The sequence below is a fragment of the Tachypleus tridentatus genome, chromosome 10 (assembly GCF_004210375.1).
Source record: "Tachypleus tridentatus isolate NWPU-2018 chromosome 10, ASM421037v1, whole genome shotgun sequence".
NCBI lineage: Eukaryota > Metazoa > Arthropoda > Merostomata > Xiphosura > Limulidae > Tachypleus > Tachypleus tridentatus.
Window position 1 is genome coordinate 124,138,829 of NC_134834.1, and position 23,233 is coordinate 124,162,061.

Consider the following 23,233-nt stretch of genomic DNA (forward strand, 5'->3'; position numbering starts at 1 on the left):
TTATGTTCAACCGTTTCAACAGTACTTACGAATATTGTTTCGGAACATACAGGGGCCCAGCGGGTTAAGGCGTTCGACTCATAATTTGAGGGTCGCGGATTCGAATTCCCATTGCACCAAACATGCTCGCCCTTTCAGCCGTGGGGGCGTTATAATGTGACGGTCATTCCCCACTATTGGTTGGTAAAAATCTAGCCCACGAGTTGGCGGAAGATGGTGATAAGTAGATGCCATCCCTCTAGTCTTACATTGCTAAATTAAGGGTGGTTAGCGCAGATAGCCCTCGAGTAGGTTTGCACGAAATTCAAAAGCAAAACATACAGGTTTGTAACAAATACGAACGGCTACGTATTGATTAAGACGAATTAAAAACAAAACAAAACGAGATTATGTCACTAAATGTTCCCATCCTCCAGTGGCTGAGCGGTGCGTTTGAAGGCTTAACACGTTAAAAAGTGAATTTTACAGAAAAAAGAAAACTTTACAGTCAAAAGAACTACTCAAACTGATTAATTTTGCAGGTTTACATTTTTTATAAAAAAATATGTGCTAATAAATGAAACATACAATTTGGTGCAGAAAGAGCCCTTTCCAAACGGCAATCTGAACGTTTTAGTTTTTACGTTTGCCGCTAGGAAAAGTACTATGACGTAATAGTTGCCAAACAAACCGCCAACGCCAGCGCGTTGAATGTAAATAAACATAACCAGTGTATACAGAGAAACAGAGGTGGAGTCTGTTTTGACTGTGTTCTGAACAGTGTTGAGTAGCACCATATCAATTAGAACCTACTCTGAACGAACCTAGAACAGTTACTTTTGACACAGATCTGACAAGTTCTAGTAATGAGGACAGTTCCACGAGCGAGAGTAGCGGAACTGTGAGTGATACTGATAGCGCCCAGGCTGGTTGCGAGTCTGTCATACCTCCAGTGGAAGAATGGTAAGCCTAAGTCATGACAACAAATATGGTATGTATTTTCACGTGCAATTTTAAGCATCTCGAAACCTGTCTAGTGTTTATAAATTATTGGTATCACAGACTGAGTTTTATTTGTTTACACTTTGTCGACTATGGTAACTAATATTCGGCCCTTCCACAATCATTGTACCGGGTATTTATGACTCGTAACAAGATGGTGTGGACGATCCTGTCTACTGCCGATTGTTTTTTCAGTCTCAACCTGCCTGGCTTGAAACCCACGGAATCCGACACAAAACATGAGCGTTCAAAGTGATCTTGACAAAGCTTTGCATGGTGTGAAGGAGTCCAGTTCTTCCTATGACCATCCGCACCCACTGTCACTCACTACCTTGCCGATTCCTTCTCCTAGCACGGTAACGAAAAGAATCTTTTGCCCGATGCCGAACCGTTTTTACAACCATGAGCAACGCAGTAAACCATGTTATTATAAAACAAACATGAAGTAGCAATATCAAGACAAAAAATAGTCTCTCAAAGTATGTAATCCGAAAAAAGCACCGATAGATTTACATAAAACACCAGCACTGAAAGGAACAAAATGGTCAGCGCGCAACGAAGAGTGTTTGGCAACTATTACGTCATAGTTGTAAAACGTTACGGAAACAGCCAAACGACCGAGAGGAACTTGAGTTCGAGGACCCGGATATTTTGTTTCATTTTTTACTCAAAAACTAAAAATTGTTTAAACATATGGCAATCACACGGGAATTATACCTAACCACAGTAAAGTTTATAAGGCAATTATTAAATGTGTTGAAAATTCACCTTTAAAAACCGAGTACAGAACACAGTGTTCATTGTGACGATATGCGTTGACAACAAAAAGCAAATAAAACACCACTTTATAATAATAATAATAATAAAACGCCACTTTATAATAAATTATTAAAATTATTAAAATTAATAAAATTATATAATAGATTATTATATAATTATCAGTAACTAATTATTATAAAGTGGCGTTTTATTATTATAAAACACCACTTTATAATAATAAAACGCCACTTTATAATAATTAGTTACTGATAACAATATTCTTGAACTGAAGGCGTATTAAGTGGAATGCACATCTTCGCCATGTTGAACGTTCGGCTGTCAGTAAATAAAAATACACACCATTTTTCACAGGAGAATAAATAAATAAATAGAGTTTTACACCAAGTTTCATCAAAATCTGGTCATTTTCCACTGAGTTTTGGAGTAAAAATACTGTGAAATATTGACCCCCATGTTAACAGACAGGAATTTCTTGGACTTTCGTGACCTTCTGTCCTCCCTTCCCCTAAAGAAAACAATCATCTCTAAGCTGGATCATAATCCAAATATATATCAAATTTCGTTCGCATCCATTCAGCCGTTTTCGAGGGATCTTTCTGACAAACACACAGACACAGGTTTTTAAAACACCAAGTAGTCACAAGAACTGACAAGAGTAAAAAAAGTTCATGAACTGTGGAAGTCTGGAGTTAACATATACACCAAGATATTACTATTAAAAATATTGTACCTGCCATTTGCATCAGTCATACACCCGTCTACTAATGTTTAGAAGAGAACAACAAAAGACACTTGCAGCGTGCCTTAGAGGGGAACAAAAAGCAGTCGATGTTTCATTATTGTTTCAGTAGATCATATATCTTAAATTTGTGTTTTACCCATTTTTTATCAATTATGGAAAGGTAACTGAAAAGTACTTAGTTTGTGAAAAATTACTTATTGGAATTTTAAATGTTTCTTTCCCAGAGTCATCAAGTTACAGCGAGAAGAACAACGTATTTCTGACGTAGACGTAAAGCAACTGACGTCATAGTAACTTAACCCTATTACAAGCAAAATCTTAGGCAGATGTCGTAGTTGATCAATCATTCTCTTCTGTCCATGATAAAGAAGAAGAAAATAATAAATGGACAAAAAACAAAACAGAAACCAATTCTCATTCTTCTTACACGCCAAGTCAGGAATATTCTGTGCAATACAAATAACTACACCGTTTTGTTCGCTTTGATTATAGTGTATTTCTAATTAAAACTTGTCGTTACTACAATTGAGCGAATTTTCGACACTAATCGAGACAGTTCTACAAGATAGAATTCCGGTTGTTTAAGAATCTTGTTACGGATGGTTCATTCAAAACAGGTAAGGTAACTTACGTATCAAGCTGGGCAACAATATGTTTTAAAATGTGCTTTGAAGTGATGAATCGAGTTGAAAGGAAAGTGTGTGGATGTGGCGCGATTAGAACAGATTACACTTACTAGTAAAGATACTATGGAAAGTAATAAAGTAGTATTGGGAAAGTGACACTTACTAGTAAAGATACTATGGAAAGTAATAAAGTAGTATTGGGAAAGTGACACTTACTAGTAAAGATACTATGGAAAGTAATAAAGTAGTATTGGGAAAGTGGGCGTGGCTGAAATAAGACAAAAATTGTGTTTTGAATAGTTATTTTTACCTTTAATATCTCATACCATATGATCATAATAATAATAATAATAATTCCTGCCTTAGTAAATAACTATTATCTGTTACAAATAATCTTATTAACATTCAGCCCACGTGTAGGTGTGGAAGGCTTCATTACCGTTAGGTGGGTTTACTACCTTCGACAGTTTCAGCTACACTCGAACAAAAACCGTGAAAAGAGATACCGAACACATAGAGAGATAAAAGAGTGTACATAGTAACAAGAAAACGTTACCTATGGAAGTAGCCAACTTTGTACTTAACATCGCTATCTCAGAGGAAAGGTCGAGACTTGTACCGTTTCTTCTGTTAAACATTAGTTGGAATGTCGGTTTGGAAAGGAAAGTTAGATTTAAATAACTTGGATAAAAATACTTTTACACAAAGGTTAGGAATGAAGATTTTGCCAGTAGAGTGTCCGACTGTAATAAATAATTAATTAAGAAACTATCTCACTCACCCAAGAACGCGAAAAAGAAACCGTCTGTTACGAGACAAGTCTTTCTAGAATTCACCACAAGTAGACTGCTGTCACAAGTTATTTAAAAACATTTAGTTTAACTTCGATCATAGCTCTAAATATTTGAAAGTTCTATAAACCAACACTAGGTTTTTATAAACGTTACTCCTAAACCACACAACTATCAATATATTTTGTTTCCAGAACAAAATGCTGCTTCTATTCTAATAGTGTTACTCTACGTAGGATTGATTCACACTAACAATGTTGAATTCAAGGGGGGTTTTACCCCCGTGCAAACATTCCATTTAGTCGAATTGTAATTCATTTTCTTCCCACCCCGAACGGATAGGTCTTGTATTCCCCACCGCTCGCTACTCGGATAAATAGTCACTTATCATTTCTTGATACGTAATGGTGGCGCCCCCACCGGTAGCTTAGTGTTTTCAACTAATACAAAGCAAAAGACAACAACATAATACACGTGTTATACCATTCAGGAAAGTATATTTCTTGACATGATTGACAGTTTTAAACTGGCACGTGCTATTTGAGGGTAGGAGTTTTTGTTCGGAGTTGACACGATCGACAGTCCAACAAGCTGAATGTGAAGCCACAAGGCGCATGCGTGACTATTTAAATTTACAGGATCCAGAATTGTCAGTCGTGCTCTAAATGTAATCAACAGAACGAGGCAAGTCGGATTACAGAGAAAGAAAGGAGAGATGGAAGGTGAAGATGCGCATGTGCCAAAAAGAAAAAAGAAAGAAATCCAGTTACTTTTTGCAATTTTCTATTTCGGTGAAGCAAGGCGGGAACTGTATGAATTTTTTTTTTTTTTTATACGAAAGATAAATTATTCAATAGACTCTGCGTGAATAACATCAGTTCAAGTTAATTTCAGTATATTTCTGAAAAAAAAGACGGTTTACATATTTTAAAATGTGAGTTTAAAACTACACCAGACGATATTCTGAATAGTCCATTGGTTAGTTTCTACTTTTCTAACTGAAGTCAGCGAATCCTATAAAGAATTTAAACAAGTTACGAAATACACATCGTTTTTCTGGAACTTGGACAATAAGTAACTCTACACAAAGAAATCTATCCATGAAGATTAGAAACTAAGTCTAAATAACACAGACCGGGTTAACTGGAAATATGCAATATCGTTAAATGTACGTTAAGCCTAACTGCTTAGTGTTGTAAAAAAATTGCAGTAAAAACTGAAGGTTATTACAGAATGTTTTATCTAATTGTATAATTTCTTTTCAGACTTATTACGATACTTATAGTAAACAACCAAACCAAATCTTTTTTCCACAGATTACCATACTAAAAGTAGAAACAAACAACAAAACCAACATTTTCCACATACGTTCTTAATAGTAAAATCTAAAACAAACACACACATTACAATATTAAGAGTTAAAAAACACGCTTTTCACACAAATAACAATGTTCATAATAATAAAACTTACTTTTGGAGTTGCTATTAATTATTTCAGCCAATGAGATTCTGTTTCATTGTTTACACTTAATATGATTTAAGATTCTTTACGTTTCTAATTCTACTGTGTAATAGAAAAGGTTGAGAATTCTGTTAATTATTACTGATGTCACATGTTTTTTAACCGTCAAGGTAATTATGAGGTAGTTTATTAACACAAATGAACAATCCAAGTGTTTCACACAAACACGCACATTGTTTGCTTCACTGTGAAATGAGCTTTAAGGTAACTTAAAGGTATCAGATCATTTATTTGTACATGAACAATCCTAGTGTTTAAAACACACATTATTTACTTCACTGTGAAATGAGCTTTAAGATGACCATCAGGTCATTTCTGAACCCACGTGAACAATCCAACTGTCACACACTTTGTTTTCTACATGTTTGTTTAAAGCGTAATTATGAGTAACTTTAAAGCTTATTCTCTACAAGAAAGGACAGTTCAGGCAATCTTTGGTACAGAATTAAACTACCAAAATATTCACTAAAAGATGTTACTTAAATAAAACGATCGTAATATATAATTGTTCAGAACTTCGAGCAAAGCTACACAAGGACTGTCTGCGCCTAGCCGTCCCTAATTTTACACTGAGAGACTCGAAGTCAACAGTAATCACCGCCAACATTATCTGTTCTAATAGATTTACTCTTACAGCACACCAAGGCCCCAAAGCGCGGAGCACGTTTTGGTGGTAACGTGTTGCGAAGCGCGAATATTTGCGTTCCGAATACGCCAACTCCTTGGCCACACACAGCGCGCTTGAACTAAAAAACACAAGTAGCAAGATTACAAAATCATTTATTCCAAAGATCCAGTAAGTTCACAAACAATTTCACACTTTAGTTTTTAAGAAACAAACATTAAATAAAAGTTCACTTGAGAAACGTTGCTGCTAGATCGTCCGTCAGTATGTTTTCCGCTACTGCACACAGCAGTTCTTAGTGACGTAAGATGAAATTTTTCTGTTGTTTTATATCAGATAGAACATAAATAAAAACTAATTAAAATCACTTTCGATTTACATTAATCGCGAGTTTGTTATGATAAAAATATTCAAATGCTACAACTGAAAACCGGCTACCGTAAAACAAAAAACACGTTTCATAAAGGAGTGAAGAGAAAGAAACATCAACTATACTTAATATATATATATATACTTAATATATGTATATAATATATGCTTAATATATATATAATATATACTTAATATATATATAATATATGCTTAATATATATATACTTAATATATTTAATATATATGCTTCGTTTGAACAAATTTCTAATTTTGAAGCACACTGAATCTAAGACATTACTAGAAAATGAAGAATCGTCATCTCAGAGTTCATGGGTTTGACTTTAACAACGTATGTAAACTAAAATGAACCGTGTCTATAGCAACCAAAGTCCTATACGTTGTTGTTCTGTGCTCAAAACCAGCTGTTCTTCAAGAGAAATCACATATACAGAACTGATGTAATTACAAGTAAAATTGTGTGCCGAGATGTATCCGAACCTAAATATACGACTGAGTTGCAGAGGGAAGATCAAAGTTTACGGAATTCATGTGGTTAACGATATGCTTGAGTGCATTGTCTGCGTAACGCTATGTCTTGTTCATAAAACAGTGGTTTAAGATGGTCAGGATGATATGCTAATTCTGTTAGACAGAGAAATTAAAACTTTACATATTAAAACATGGCGTTATCCTCACACGCCTAAAGATGTTATCCTGTCGCTCCGAAAGATGTTGTCCTGACACGCCTAATGATGTTATCCTGTCGCTCCAAAAGATGTCCTGACACGCCTAAAGATGTTATCCTGTCGCTCCAAAAGATGTTATCCTGTCGCTCCGAAAGATGTTGTCCTGACACACCTAATGATGTTATCCTGTCGCTCCGAAAGATGTTGTCCTGACACGCCTAATGATGTTATCCTGTCGCTCCAAAAGATGTCCTGACACGCCTAAAGATGTTACCCTGGCGCTCCGAAAGATGTTGTTCTGACACGCCTAATGATGTTATCCTGTCGCTCCAAACGATGTCCTGATACGCCTAAAGATGTTACCCTGGCACTCCAAAAGATGTTGTCCTGACACGCCTAAAGATGTTACTCTGGCGCTCCGAAAGATGTTGTCCTGACACACCTAATGATGTTATCCTGTCGCTCCGAAAGATGTCTTGACACGCCTAAAGATGTTACCCTGGCGCTCCGAAAGATGTTGTCCTGACACGCCTAATGATGTTATCCTGTCGCTCCAAGAGATGTCCTGACACGCCTAAAGATGTTACACTGGCGCTCCAAAAGATGTTATCCTGACACGCCTAAAGATGTTATTATTATGTCGTGTCTAAATTCTAGCTTGGGTGTATTTGTTAAATTAGAAAAAAAAATGTATTCATGTCCATTTCTCGCATACGAAGGATACATTTGATATAATAAAGCTATATGATTATCCTATAATCAGAACCTTTGGTTCAGTTTCTCTAGTTAAATCCTAAGGAACATGTCCATGCTTGTAGAAGGAGTGAATTGTAAAAGGTTATATATACAAAAAGACACGATAGTAGAAGGACACATGTGATTTACTTGTAGCTTTATTGGTTTCACTTCATCCTCACGTGACGTTCTAGCCAGTTACTCTCGCGAACAATATCGTAAAGAGAATATCCCGTTGCTAAGCGACTGGATATAATGAACAGGTTTCAATAAATATCTACTTTGTAGCCGTACCAACACTTTAGTAAGATCAGACCCGTGACACCTTCCAGTCGGTTCATTATATGAAAAGCCAAAAATGTGAAAAGAAAAACATGAGATATTTTACCAAAGTAATGGCAGAGAAAACTAGCGTGTTTTTTGTTTCTGGTTCTGGTCCGTTTTCACTTTATGTTCGTTATTTCTTTTGATGATCGTCATCAAAATATTTGTAAAGTTTGTTAAATCACTGTGTCCAAGTCGCAGGCTGTAAAGTTATCAACTTGTACATCAACACACTAGTTATTAAAATGTCAGTAAACCATTCTATCTTCAACATAAAACTATCTTATTCCAACCACTGAAGTTTCTCTGTTGCTTGTGGAAGAAATATTCATGTATATCGTCAATTACAACTGATACCAGCTAGCACCACGATAATCAGGTACCTGTGACTGATATCAGGTTGTTTGTTTGTTTTGAATTTCGCGCAAGACACTCGAGGGCTATCTGCGCTAGCCGTCCCTAATTTAGCAGTGTATGACCAGAGGGAAGGCATCTAGTTATCACCACCCACCGCCAACACTTGGGCTAATCTTTTACCAACAAATAGTGGGATTGACCGTCACATTATAATGCCCCCACGGCTGAAAGGGCGAGCATGTTTGGTGCGACCAGGATTCGAACCCGCGACCCTGGGATTGCGAGTCAAACGCCTTAACACACTTGGCCATGCCGGGCCTCTGACATCAGGTACTATCATAATAATCGGTTACAGTGAAACTGAACACGTTAAAATCCAGTATAACAACTTTTTAGCTTTCTAAACATGTAACAAGTGTGTTTTTGGTAGAACTATCCGTAGTATGTTACATTTTTCTAGACTCTACTTACGTGTCGTATGTATTCTGTAACTTCCTTGGTGAATCACATAAACAAACACTTAACAAATATTGACCAGTTTTCTTCCAGTTAATCTCAGCGGTTCTGTTCGACTATACAGTTTAGACAGAAAACTATCGAATTCGGTCCGTTCTTTTGTTAGATCCTGAGAATGGTAGCCCGGCATGGCCAAGTGGTTAAGGCTCTCGACTCGTAATCTGACGATCGCGGGTTCGAGTCCCTGTCGTACTAAACATGTTCACCCGTCCAGCCGTGGGGGCGTTATAAAGTAACGATCATTCTTACTGTTCATTGGTAAAAGAGTAACCCAAGATTTGGCGGTGGGTGGTGATGACTAGCTCCCTCTAGTCTCACACTTCTAAATTAGGTACAACTAGTGCAGGAAGTCCTCGAGTAGCTTTGCGCAAAATTAAAAAAAACAACAAACAAACCTTAGAATGAACCTTGTAACAAAAGAAACCATAAAATGCATCGATATGAAACAACATGTGGGCCCCACGGGCAGTGAACGGTAGAAAATCAGGTCGTATATTAAATATTACAAAACAAAATTAGAAATACTGTTCATTCAGACAAAGGAACTTGGACGTTTTCCATGGGGATACATTGTAATCTAAACAGTTTCACTGCCGTCCACGTTATGATGGGAACACCCATGCAGGAAAATATTTTTCGTAACAGCAACAACAACCTCAAGCTAAAAATCCAAGTTTCGATACCCGTGGTGGACAGAACACAGATAATTAATTGTGCAGCTTTCTACTTAATTACAAATAAACGCACTGAAATCAATGTTTCCAACTCTTAAACCCGAGAACAGTGCCGTAATAAACCTTAAATAGAGCTCTACTGTTATTATGTAGTTGGTGAAAATCAAGGCTACCTGACTTCATGTCTGTACTTTACTATTATTAAAGTACGCTGGAAGTCGTAACTGCTAAATAATGTTAAACTAATTTGATACTAATGACATTAATTTGAAACATTGCCAAGTTAGTTTATCAATTACAAAGTTACTGAAAATTAAACGTTTGCTACTTTAATATTGTTGTTAAAGCCCGTTCAAGACCGTAACTAAGTGAACCGATATGTTGGAAACAGTTACTTCATTCCAACAGTTGCTGATTGAGAAACATTTTAAACACAAATTTTGTTCGAGGCTAATTACTAAATATGTATATGTCTTAATGAATAGGTGAGAGAGATGTTACCTTTTACGTTAAAATTACGCCTTTCTATAAAAAGAAAAACAAACGATTCTATGGAGCAATTTATCATATATCTAGCTAAGCTGAAAAGCGACGGGCCCTTAACTGACAAATCTTTGTTAAGAATTACGTCTGTCTATCTTCCAAGCTGCAAGACTTGTTTGAGAACAGTCACATAGTAATGACAAACCACTAGTGTTATTTCAGTTGGACAATAGATAAATATATACTGTTCTAGCTACTACTAGTGTTTCATCAAAATGATTTACAAAGACAGCGAGTGTAAACTATCTGTTTACTTCTGTAATGTTTTCACCAGGAACGTGTGCACAATAACTTGTAACCTGTTGGTTTCCTGTGCAAGTGTGAAGTCATTCGGCGATTTGATTTGTCTGTTTTTTGAATTTCGCGTTAAGCTACACGAGGGCTATTTGCGCTAGCCGTCCCTAATTTTGCAATATAAGACCAGAGGAAAGGAAGCTAGTCATCATACCAACCGCCAACTCCTTTACCAAAAAAATGGTGTGATTGACCGTAATGTTATAACCTACCCCCACGGCTGAAAGGGTGAGCATGTTTGGTCTGGTGGAGATTTGAACTCGCGACCCTCAGATTACGAGTTAAACGCCATAACCACGAGACCATGCCGGTCCTGGTTATTTGGAGTGAGATAAAAACACCCATCCGGTTAGTGTAGAGCTCATGATATATATTCTCTGGGTAAAGAGATATTTTATACGATGTCCCCTAATTGTAAGTTATAGCACACACGAGTTAGTTTGTACACATATGACGCTACCAAATTAAAACTGATAGTTTAAACCAACAGATGCCTAATTTACCGACTGGTAACTGGATGAAGTAATTTATCAAAAAATTATACATCAAAGTTAGACGAATTTTTTTTTCCCACATGAGAAACAGTGACTGCTTTTAGTTTAATATAATTTTTAAGTACACGTGCTGTCTGTACAGTTTCGACAAGAATACTAAAAAAAATAATCTCAGTTGCTAGAAAATATTGATTTTATTTAACGAGAAATCAACAAAACGTTAATACGACTGAATTTTGGACGAGAAGTTTGAAGCTTTCTAGAACATTTAGTTAAATAGTTTATAATACTTTTAACATAGGATAAATTACACATTTTATAACGATCTAGGGTTCGTTGTTTGTTTTTGTTTAATTTCGCACAAATCTACTCGAGAGCTATCTGCACTAGCCGTACCTAATTTGTTTTTAAGTGAGCTATCTGCACTAGCCGTTCCTAATTTGTTTTGAAGTGAGCTATCTACACTAGCCGTTCCTAATTTGTTTTGAAGTGAGCTATCTACACTAGCCGTTCCTAATTTGTTTTGAAGTGAGCTATCTACACTAGCCGTTCCTAATTTGTTTTGAAGTGAGTTATCTGCACTAGCCGTTCCTAATTTGTTTTGAAGTGAGCTATCTGCACTAGCCGTTCCTAATTTGTTTTGAAGTGAGCTATCTGCACTAGCCGTTCCTAATTTGTTTTGAAGTGAGCTATCTGCACCAGCCGTTCCTAATTTGTTTTTAAGTGATAGACCAGAAGGAAGGCAACCATCCATCGCCAACTCGTGGGTTCTACACTAATCACAAAAAGGGATTTGGCTGTCACTCTTTTAAGGTATCCACGACACCAAGGTTACCGTAACGTTGGGTCTACAGTCCGACACCAAGGTTACCGTAACGTTGGGTCCACAGTCCGACACGGTAAACATTAGGTAACATACGACTGCGCATGTGCCGTAGTATAGATTTTTCTCTCGAGTTAGGTAAATATAGACGACGTCTTGAATCAAACTTCTATCTGTACAAGTATGTTCTCCACGTAGTTCTTTAAAGAGACATAAAAACGATAAATTCACCAGAGAACCAATCGTACTTCCTGTATTTATGTCTGTTTTCCCTCGTGTCTTGCCAGAATTATAATAGTATTGATTTTTACTTGGGCACAATCAGGAAGACATATGGGCCGATTGTACGCGATACTAGATTTCATTTCACAATTCCAGATTCCGTAAACCATAAAAAGAGTGATTCCTTCTTTTAGCTTCTAAAGTAAATTAACTTGAATGGGTTTATGAACAACAACTAAGAAATTTTTATGTTTCGCTACCAGGATTGTCTGTTGAAGCCATCCTGCTTTGTTTTTCAAGTATAAGTGGGTTCCGCTTTTACAATGATAGCGATTTCATAAAATCTTTAAAATTCGAGCGGATTCTCCTAAAGCTAGTTTTATATCTCTATCACGTGTTAAGAACTCAAGATGATTAAAATTCAATTTTTTCGCTACTTTGTAGGAAGCCAAGTACTTACGTTAAAGCTGTAGCAATCGGATATTTTTTACTGGTAGCTTTAGTTGCTAAGCCTAATTTTATTATGAATGACGCATGCTAATTACTAGTTAGTTCACATGTTTCGGTTATTGAACTGCTCCTTTCTTCAGGAAAGTCCCGATAATTGTTTCTTTATTGTTAGACACAAAGTTACACAATATCTACTAACTCTGCTGTGCTTATATCAAAACCCAGTGTTTAATGTTTTAAATCTTCAGGTTTACAACTAAGCCACCAGGGTAATGCAAACCATGAAAACGATTGCATGCAGAGTCACAATTCGGCTGTTCGTGGAATTTTCCGAAATACTTCTCGAGGCCTATAGCTACGCCAGGATTCGAATCTGGATCTTATTGTTAAAGTGAATCGTATATTATTTCCCAGTAATTAATCGACAACTAATTGTCAATTATTCTGTTAATTGTGTGTTTTCTTATTGCAAAGCCACATTGGGCTATTTGCGGAACCCAAATCGAACCCCTGATTTTAGCGTTGTAAATCCATAGACATACCGCTGTACTAGCGGGGGGCATATTCTGTTAATTAACCAAGAAGAGGATCTGAAAATCATTTTTAATAACAACTTTGAATTATTCTTATGGGATGTTAATTTAAAGTGGATTTGTGGAGAAAATTATGCAGATTCAAGGAGAAAAAAGTTTGAATTTTCTTTGTTTCTTTGGTGTTAAGTGAATAGCTACAGAGTGGGCCATTTGTGAAAAAATTCAAATTTCCAATGCACGTTATGCACATGCGGGCTAAACTGCCAAATAAGAAAACCTTAGGCTTGGAGTAAGTTTGTCCCTAACTTGAACTACTGGCTATTTTGATGGCAGCCAGTCAACGTTTAGAACCGAAAGAAAGTGTTGACTGTCACCTTTAGCTCATATAACGCATATATAGTTGAAACAACGGATCATACTCGGTGGCATCATGTCTCGAACACCAGACCCTTCAATCCGTAGCTCGAAACGTTGTTCACTAGAGCATGCCCAGCCCGGTTCAGAAAAAATTATGAACCAATACCGTAGTAAGATCATACTGTTACGTCCAAAAGTTAACTTTCATTGTTACCGTAGTAAGATCATACTCTTACGTCCAAAAGTTAACTTTCATTGTTACCGTAGTAAGATCATACTCTTACGTCCAAAAGTTAACTTTCATTGTTACCGTAGTAAGATCATACTCTTACGTCCAAAAGTTTACTTTCATTGTTTAGAACGTGTGTAACCACCTAAAATCAAGTATGAAAAGAGTACCATTCATATAATCTAGGCCCTCAGTGACACAGCGGTATGTCTGCGGACTTACACCGCTAAAAACCGGGTTTAGATCCCCGTGGTGGGCAGAGCACAGATAGCCCACTGTGTAACTTTGTGCTTAATTACAAACAGACATATAATCTTGACTGTCTCTTTGATACGTAAAGATATTAGAAGGTTTTCAACTACAGATACAAACGTAAAGAAACGAGTCATTTTACTATAAACGTCGATTATAATATTGTTTTCTTACCAAACTAGAACCATGGAGACATTAGCAGCAAATGAGAAAGATGTGAGTAAAGAAAGATTTATGGTGAGTAAATATCTTAGATACTGGTACAGGAAAGATAACCTATTGTACAGATTCGTGCTTAACAACAAATAAATCAAGAAGAAAACCAGTAGATTTCTATTTTAAAAATCCATGCTATTCGAGTTTCTAAGACAAAAGATATAATATGATATGAAGAACGGGATGTGAACAGAGAAGTATCACAGAAAACCACTAACGCACATGTTTGTATGCTGTTCAGTGTTAATGTTATTGTCAGCATGCGTGGAGTAAATGACCGAGTAGTATAACAGAGAAGGTAGCGTTTGATTGGTCAAGCATGTACTAGCTGTACATGTCTGTGTAAGCTGTTTTTTAGGATTTTTTCTTCAAAACACAGATACACACCTGTGTTGTATAAAACACTGTACTTTGGTCTAATCAACGCTTTCTTCTGACAGTTTCTTTGTACTTGATGTAGACTCGTGCCTTGTCACATGTTATAAGTTATTGGACGTCAGATTGTTCGGCCGTTCAGAACTAGTTTGAAGCAAACAGACATTAACCAGAACAGAAAGGTATCCCAGTGTACTGTATCCAGAATCCTGAAACGTCACAGAACGACAGGAAATGTTGTTCCAGGAAAGTCTACTGGTAGACGCTGAAAAACTACTGCAGAATATAACTCTATTTTCATTATAAGTCAAGGTAGAAAGAAGTCTCACAACAGAAGTGGTATGGAAACGTTCATATCCAGAATAATAATAAAAAGAAGACTGACCAGCTAAGGTTATTTTATAAAAATGGCTGACTATCTGAAAACTGATATTAACCAGAATTCACTGAGGTCACCTTGTTGTTTGGGTAAGACAGCATGCTAAGTTAGAGTTCGGAAACTGGCGACATGTCGTATTTACAAATTAGTCTTGTTTCCAGCTTCTTAGATCTAATGGTAGGATTCGTGTTCGTCGTTTGCCTGAAGAACAGATGAGAGAAGACCATATTTCCACAATGAAACAACAGGATGTAGTGCAGAACATGATTAGGCAGCTATTCATCGTGATGAAAAACTGCTCTTCATATCTGCCAGAAAAAAGTCAATGGCGCCTCCTATGGGCATCACATGAAGACAACATTTGCTAGGGCAAAGTTTGGCAATGACTCTGTGTTCCAGGATGACAATGCCACTGCCTAGAGTGACCATATTGTACAGAATTATCTCGAGCAAGAGGACCTCACAAGATTGCCACGTCCAGCTAGGTCTCCAGCTTGTAATTCTATTGAATACTGAGCTGGAAAACTGCTAACCACGATCCTAAACCAGCTACAGTAACTGAGTTGTAGCGCCTTCTAGTGACAAGTTGGGATGAATTCACAGTGAATTACATCAGTAGCCTTATAAACAACATGCCACTTCACCTTGCGGAGATAATTAGACTGAAAGGAGGACCAACCAAATACTGAACGTTTAATATGAACTGACATAAGGTTACAGACGCTGTTTTCTATAATAAATCGATATTATGATGTTTTTGTAAGGTTCTCTTGTTACAGGTTAAGTTCTGAATTATACATCTTTCTTCAGATGTCTGAAAAAATTGTCTGCTGTTCAAATAAATCGTTCATGATATCTATAGTGTTTCGTTATACAAATTACATATGTTTAATATAACATGCATTTCTCAGTTTGACAGCGTTAAGTATACTTGTATTCCACCTTACTAATAACAATTAGATTTGTAGACATATTTAACTAATGAAATAGGGAAGGTATAGAAAAGTATTTCCTGTATCAATAGGCAGTGACGGAAAATCAATGGAACACTCACTGTCTTATGTAATAGATAATACATAAAATGTTAGAGTTGCACACACTGTCTTATGTAACAGATTATACATAAAATGTTAGAGTAGCACACACTGTCTTATGTAATAGATAAAACATAAAATGTTAGAGTGGCACACACTGTCTTATGTAATAGATAAAACATAAAATGTTAGAGTGGCACACACTGTCTTATGTAATAGATTATACATAAAATGTTAGAGTGGCACACACTGTCTTATGTAATAGATAAAACATAAAATGTTAGAGTGGCACACACAGTCTTATGTAATAGATTATACATAAAATGTTAGAGTGGCACACACTATCTTCTGTAGTAAAAGCAGTAATAAAATGAAAACAGTGGTAGTTGTTAAAAACAAAGAAATAGAGCACAACTGTACTCGATGATTGGAAACCAGATACTAGATATTAGCAAGTATACTATTATACAGACAGATAAGAATATGACATAACAGTGATAGGTAGAAATAAAAATGATTAAAAACTGACAAATATATAATTATGAATAACAATGAGAGATAAACAAACGACAGAAATGACAGAATCTGGTAATTAGGAAGATAAAGATGAAAATGGTAGATTTAAGAAAGTAAAAATAATAACTAGAAACTTGCAGTTAGGTACATAAGAGTCAAATGATAGTTTGGTTTTACAATTTCACGTAAAGCTACAATAAGGCTATCTGTGCTAGCCGTCCCTAATTTAGCAGTGCAAGACTAGAGGGAAGGCAGCTAGTCATCACCACCCACCGCCAATTCCTGGGCTACTCTTTTACCAATGAATAGTGGGATTCACCAAAAACAAATATAACATCCCCACGGCTGAAAGGACGAGCATGTTCGGTATGACGGGTGTTCGAACTCGCGACCCTCCGGTTTCGACTCAAGCGCCCTAACCACCTGGCCATGTCGTACCTCACACGATACACACTGACATTTATATAAATATGAAAAACAGATACGAACGGATGAAACGGTAAAAGTTAACAAAGAGGCGGATTAGTATAAACTCTTTGAAATTGAGAATTAGGTATTGATAAGGTTAAACAGGACAGATACTGCCTAATTCTCAGTTTTCGCAATTCCTATCCGTGGCTGTTTACTTGGCATTATCTGTATTGTTTAATCTTATATTTACCTGATCCTCAATTAAAGAGACACGGAGAAGAATTGTGGAAATTGAGAATTAGTAATAGATAAGGTTAAACAGTACACATACTGCCAATAAAACAAATACGGATAAGAATTGTGGAAACTGAGAATTAGGTATGGATAAGGTTAAACAGGACAGATGTTGTTAAGTAAACAGATACGGATAAGAATTATGAAAACTGACAATTAGGTATAGATAAAATTAAACAGGATAGATATTGCCAATTAATCAGATTAGGGAAGGATTGTGGAAACTGAGAATTAAGTATAGATAAGGTTAAACAGAACAGATACTGCCAAGTAAATAGATAGAGATAAGAATTTTTTTAACTGAGAATTAGGTATAGGTAAGGTTAAACAGAACAGTTACTGCCAAGCAAACAGATACGGATAAGAATTGTGAAAACTGAGAATTAGGTCAACAGGACAAATACTTACAATTATACAGAAAGGGATAAGAACAGCATAAGCTGATAATTGGGTAGGTAAACCTAAAAAAATGCTGGAAAGTAAGTTTGAAGGTATATAAGAATATAATACCACTGGATAGATAAAGATAAAATTATAGAACCGGATGACGAGATATACTGGTTTTTCAAGAGTCAATAAAACTAAAATGAAGTTTATATTTGATGCTGTGTTGTAGCAGATTGTGTAAATTTTCACATGACTTGTAGCATGCGCACGTTCTTCTAACGCCACGACAGTACAAATTGCAACGTGAAGTATCCCTTATGTGACGTCATTGTAGTGTCTACTGACCGACTGACAAACAAAACACTATGGAAAGTGATAATCTAATAGAGAACTACAGAGAAAAATATAGATATTGAGAGTTTGTTGGATAAAGATAAAATGGTAGATAAATATAAATAATTAGGTAATCGTGATGGATACTGATGAGAATCTAGATACACTCAGGTTATATTCATTAGCTAGGTAGAGATTTAAGTAAATAAACGTTTGATATAAACAGTTTGAAGGTGTGTTTAAACTAAATGAGTTTTATAATTTGATATACATATGTAGTATCTAAGTTGTATCCGCAAGGTAAGCTGTATCCCGTGGTGTTTGGTTCAATAATGAATAAACTGTCTAGCTTAACTAGTGCGCTGGCAACAGCAGCCGTAATTATGACGTGAGAAATGTTCCACGTTTGTAGGATAAGGGCAAGTCGATGATTTGTCTACGTTTGTTTCGATAAAACACGTACTTCTGCACGAGGGCATAACTCATCACGATTCACTAACTTCCTAGGAAGTAATAATGGTCACACGTTGGTTGTCTGTAGGACTGACTGGCCACAGTAAGTAATGTTCCAAAGCTTTGGTGTTCTCTTAAGCAATCTATTCAAAAATAATTTTTGGTGTTACGAACTTAGGCATTTATTAAGGACGTTAGTCAATTTCTTTGTTTTGTTTTAGCACACAATTACACAATGAGGTGTTTATACTGTCCGCTGCAGGGTCGTAACCCGAATTTTAGTCCTGTAACTTAACCACTGGAGACGACTGCATTAATGTAAACCATCAACGTGTATTTTAAAACAACCATCTGTCTCTTTCTTATGGGTTCAAACTGTTAAAACACGCACATCGCGTGCTTGTTATGATATTTTAAACAAACTGCTACCTGGTGTAGAATATCTAGACTAAAGAAGTGGAGAATATATGACATGTGAATAGAAAACTTTATCGTTTTACACGCGACACGGTTTGTACACGTGTTTGCTACTTCACACGATTTCGTGGTTATATTGTAAACAGTTAATAGTTCTTAAGATAAAGATCAGTTTGTTTGTTTTGAATTTCGCAAAAAGCTACTCGAGGGCTATCTGCGCTAGCCGTCCCTAATTTAGCAGTGTAAGACTAGAGGGAAGGCAGCTAGTTATCACCACCCACAGCCAACTCTTGGGCAACTCTTTTACCAACGAATAGTGGGATTGACCGTCACATTATAACGCCCCCACGGCCGAAAGGGCGAGCATGTTTGGTGCGACCGGGATTCGAACCCGCGGCCCTCGGATTACGAGTCGAATGCCTTAACACACTTCGCCATGCCGGGCCAAATATCAGTTACTGAAGACAAAGTGAATTACAAAGGGAATGTTACACTCCTTGATTTTACTTGTTCACAAAACATTACTGGTGTTACGTAGCAATGTATGTACCATCTTTAAAATTACATTGACTAATATTATAAGTTTATACTCCAGCGGAAACTATAGATGCACGAAACAATTCAGGTTGGAAATGTAACTTCAAACAACATATTGTTGCAAGGTATATTTAATTGCTTAGTTCACCAGAGGGTGTTTTTAAATGAGATGATAATTGTGTAAAGTATAGAAGTTCCAAGAAAGTTTAGGCCTATGTGGATATCTAGAACGTTCGTAAAATAGTACACAATATAAATACATCAGTTTGATAGAATTAATCAGTTGAGTGTCAGTCAGTGAGATAGTCTGTGATTTAATTAGTCTGTTCATGAGTGATTCAGTCATCCTGTTAGTTACCTAATAAACCATCAGAAAGTGGTTCAGTGAGTCAATCAGCGTGTATGTTATCGATTAGTAAGAAATGGTTTACATGACTTGAGCTTTTTTTATGAGTATGGCTTACACCAGTTTCGAAATTTCTGTTGAACAGTTGTTTGTTTGGTGTTTTTGTTTTTTTAATTAGCACAAAGCTACACAATGGGCTATCTGTGCTTTGCCCCCCACGGGTATCGAAACCCGGTTTTTAGTGTTGTAAGTCCGCAGACATACCGCTGAGCCACTGGGGGGCCAGTTGTTTATAAAGTTGGTCTATCAGTGAACGTAACGTGTAGTCTGCATAGAACGATACTGAAGAACATAAGGTAATCACTTATAATTAAATAAACTAGTTTTATGATTTTTTTACAAATGAATTTAAAAAAATAAACTGAGAAACAATAGAAAATGATACAAAAATAAATAGAAGTATTCAAATTTAAAGAGAAAATTTAAAGTTTTAGTAATATTACTGAAAGTAAAGCTAAGCCTTACAAGTTGACAAAACACGCAAAAAGGGCTAACGTCAGAAATAAATGAAAGTTACCGAATTTACACACAAAACCAATTTCTAACCGTCAGAAAACAAAACTTGTATTAACGTATAGCGGTACAGAACAGCTTAACCAACAGAAAGAAAACTTTTAACGTAATTCTAAATAATTCGTTTCTCTTTTAGCGGGAAAAGGTATCTAAGAAATAGGAATTTTATCTAACGTTATTTTAACTGCGTTCGTGTCATTAGAGATCATATGTTTCCAAGACAATCAAACAAACCCGTTAGGCTAAATATCAGTTTCCATTAGAGTCCCCACCCCCATTGCTAAGTAGAAGCACGCTGTGGGGAGGAATGCACTGATTCTTTCCGCTTATTAATAGGAAATCAATGCCCGTATGTCACCAGCTTGGAATGCTAAGCTACTGGTTTCCTTGTTAGAGTTCACACACTAGTAATACTATAAGTGAAGTAAGAAATACAGAGATTTGAAAATAATAGTCGTTCAAAAATGACATTTGTACTGGCTACGCCCACAACATCTTGAGGGGCGATCTGTTGTGCTTTTTTTCTCTTTCTCTGTAGGAGCTGCCCTTGAGGTCTTGTATCCCGTTACTGTAGGAGCAGTCCTTGGAATGTTTTTTATTCCTTTCGACTTCTTTGCTTCCGTAGGAATAATTCCTTCTAGAGTTTCTTTTTTCCTACGGGCGGTTCTCCTGGAGAAATTCACTTTTATGATTTTTATTCGTATATGACAGAATTTGTTTTCCTACAAGGGCGGTCCTTTCTTCGTGCATATTTTATTTTCTGTACTCCCCTGTCCCTTCATGTCTTTTTCCTTTAAGGGCAGATCTAGGTTTTTTAGTTATTTCAATGTCTTCACTTTTATGTTTCTGTAACTAACGGCATGGTCTTGAAAAAATTAACTGTCTGCTTAATGTCACCAGGCGATACTTAAAATACATCACTTCGTGTGTAGATGTACGAGATCATACTCAGAACACGTCACTGCGTGTCTAGATGTCACCAGGTGATACTTAGAACACGTCACTGTGTGTCTAAATATCACCAGGTGATACTTAGAACACATCGCTGTGTGTCTATACGTCACCAGGTGATACTTAGAACACGTCACTGTGTGTTAGAACACATCACTGTGTGTTGACGTCACCAGGTGATACTTAGAACACGTCACTGCGTATCTATACGTCACCAGGTGATACTTAGAACACGTCATGGCGTGTCTAGATGTCACCAGGTGATACTTAGAAAATGTCGCTGCATATGTGTCTTGATATCACAAGGTTATACTTAGAACATGTCACTGCATATTTGACTTGATGCCACCAGGTGGTACATAAAACATATCACTGTATGTCTCGATATCACAAGATTATACTTAGAACATGTCACTTTGTGTTTAAATGTGACCAGGTGATACACAGAACATATCATTGTATGCCTTGATGTCACAAGGTTATACTCAGAACATGTCACTGCTTGTCTGTCTTGATGTCACCAGGAGGAAATTTGTAATTTTTGTTCTGTTACTTAGGGTTATAGTTCAAATATAAAAGCTAGTAACCAAAATATCTTTTTTAACGTTTATTTTGTGTTACACTTGTTTCATTTCTTTTTATCAATTCACACGTTTACTGTGCCCTTTGACCTTTAAGGTTTTAATTCTAATATCAGTGAAACAGATTAAAGAATCATAGTTTCAACCAATATGGTAAGGAAAATTCTACGGCATCATACACATTGTATATTGCTATTGATACGAAAAGGTTGGGCTTGCTAAATGATCCACATCATTGAATCAACGTAATGAAGACATACCAACTGCATCAGATCTCACATTTTCTCGTAATTTACGAGAAATGAACCTAAAGTAGGCATGAAGAATAAAAAAAAATGTTTTTAAAAACGTTCGACAAAAAAATTATTGTTCACTATGGAGGAAGTATTTCAGTTCTATCTACGACTTTATGCTGTTTTGAAATTAAGTTTGTATTTAGATACGATAAACTAATATAAACGTTAACATTTTGGTATTAATTATAGAATTACGTGTCAGTTAATTTATGTTAAATGCTCATGGTGTACTCTTTACCCAGCCACCCCTAGGACAAACGCATGAGTCCGACAACCAAAACCTCTTATTAATTAAAAAGTAACAGCTGCTAAAGGTGACAGTTCTGATTTTTGTATAGAACTTATCACAAATTAAATCACTTAAGTAATACTAATTGATTTCAACAAGACGTTAATAATATACACTTAAGTAATATTAAGTGATTTCAACAAGACGTTAATAATACACACTTAGTAATATTAATTGATTTCAACAAGACGTTAATAATATACACTTAAGTAATATTAAGTGATTTCAACAAGACGTTAATAATACACACTTAGTAATATTAATTGATTTCAACAAGACGTTAATAATATACACTTAGTAATATTAAATGATTTCAACAAAACGTTAATAATACATACTTAGTAATATTAAATGATTTCAACAAGACGTTAATAATACATACTTAGTAATATTAATTGATTTCAACAAGACGTTAATAATACATACTTAGTAATATTAATTGATTTCAACAAGACGTTAATAATATACACTTAAGTAATATTAATTGATTTCAACAAGACGTTAATAATATACACTTAAGTAATATTAATTGATTTCAACAAGACGTTAATAATATACACTTAAGTAATATTAATTGATTTCAACAAGACGTTAATAATATACACTTAGTAATATTAATTGATTTCAACAAGACGTTAATAATACACACTTAGTAATATTAATTGATTTCATCAAGACGTTAATAATATACACTTAAGCAATATTAATTGATTAATAATATAGACTTAGTAATATTAATTGATTTCAACAAGACCTTAATAATACACACTTAGTAATATTAACTGATTTCAACAAGACGTTAATAATATACACTTAGTAATATCAATTGATTTCAACAAGACGTTAATAATATACACTTAGTAATATCAATTGATTTCAACAAGACGTTAATAATATACACTTAGTAATATTAATTG

General features: G+C 35.7%; 1 protein-coding gene across 6 annotated transcripts in view; it reads right to left on the reverse strand.

The window, feature by feature from the left end:
* LOC143230252 (uncharacterized) overlaps positions 1-23,233 on the reverse strand; it is a 270,711-nt gene that overhangs the window by 57,106 nt on the left and 190,372 nt on the right. For 2 of the 6 annotated variants that reach the window (XM_076463462.1, XM_076463463.1), the window contains exon 1: positions 3,911-4,388. The exons of 3 other annotated variants lie outside the window; for them this stretch is intronic. The gene's annotated coding sequence lies outside the window, so the exon portion shown is untranslated. Of the gene's footprint in view, positions 1-3,685; positions 3,890-3,910; positions 4,389-23,233 lie in introns of those variants that run through there. One more of the 6 variants, XM_076463466.1, reaches the window with a different exon arrangement.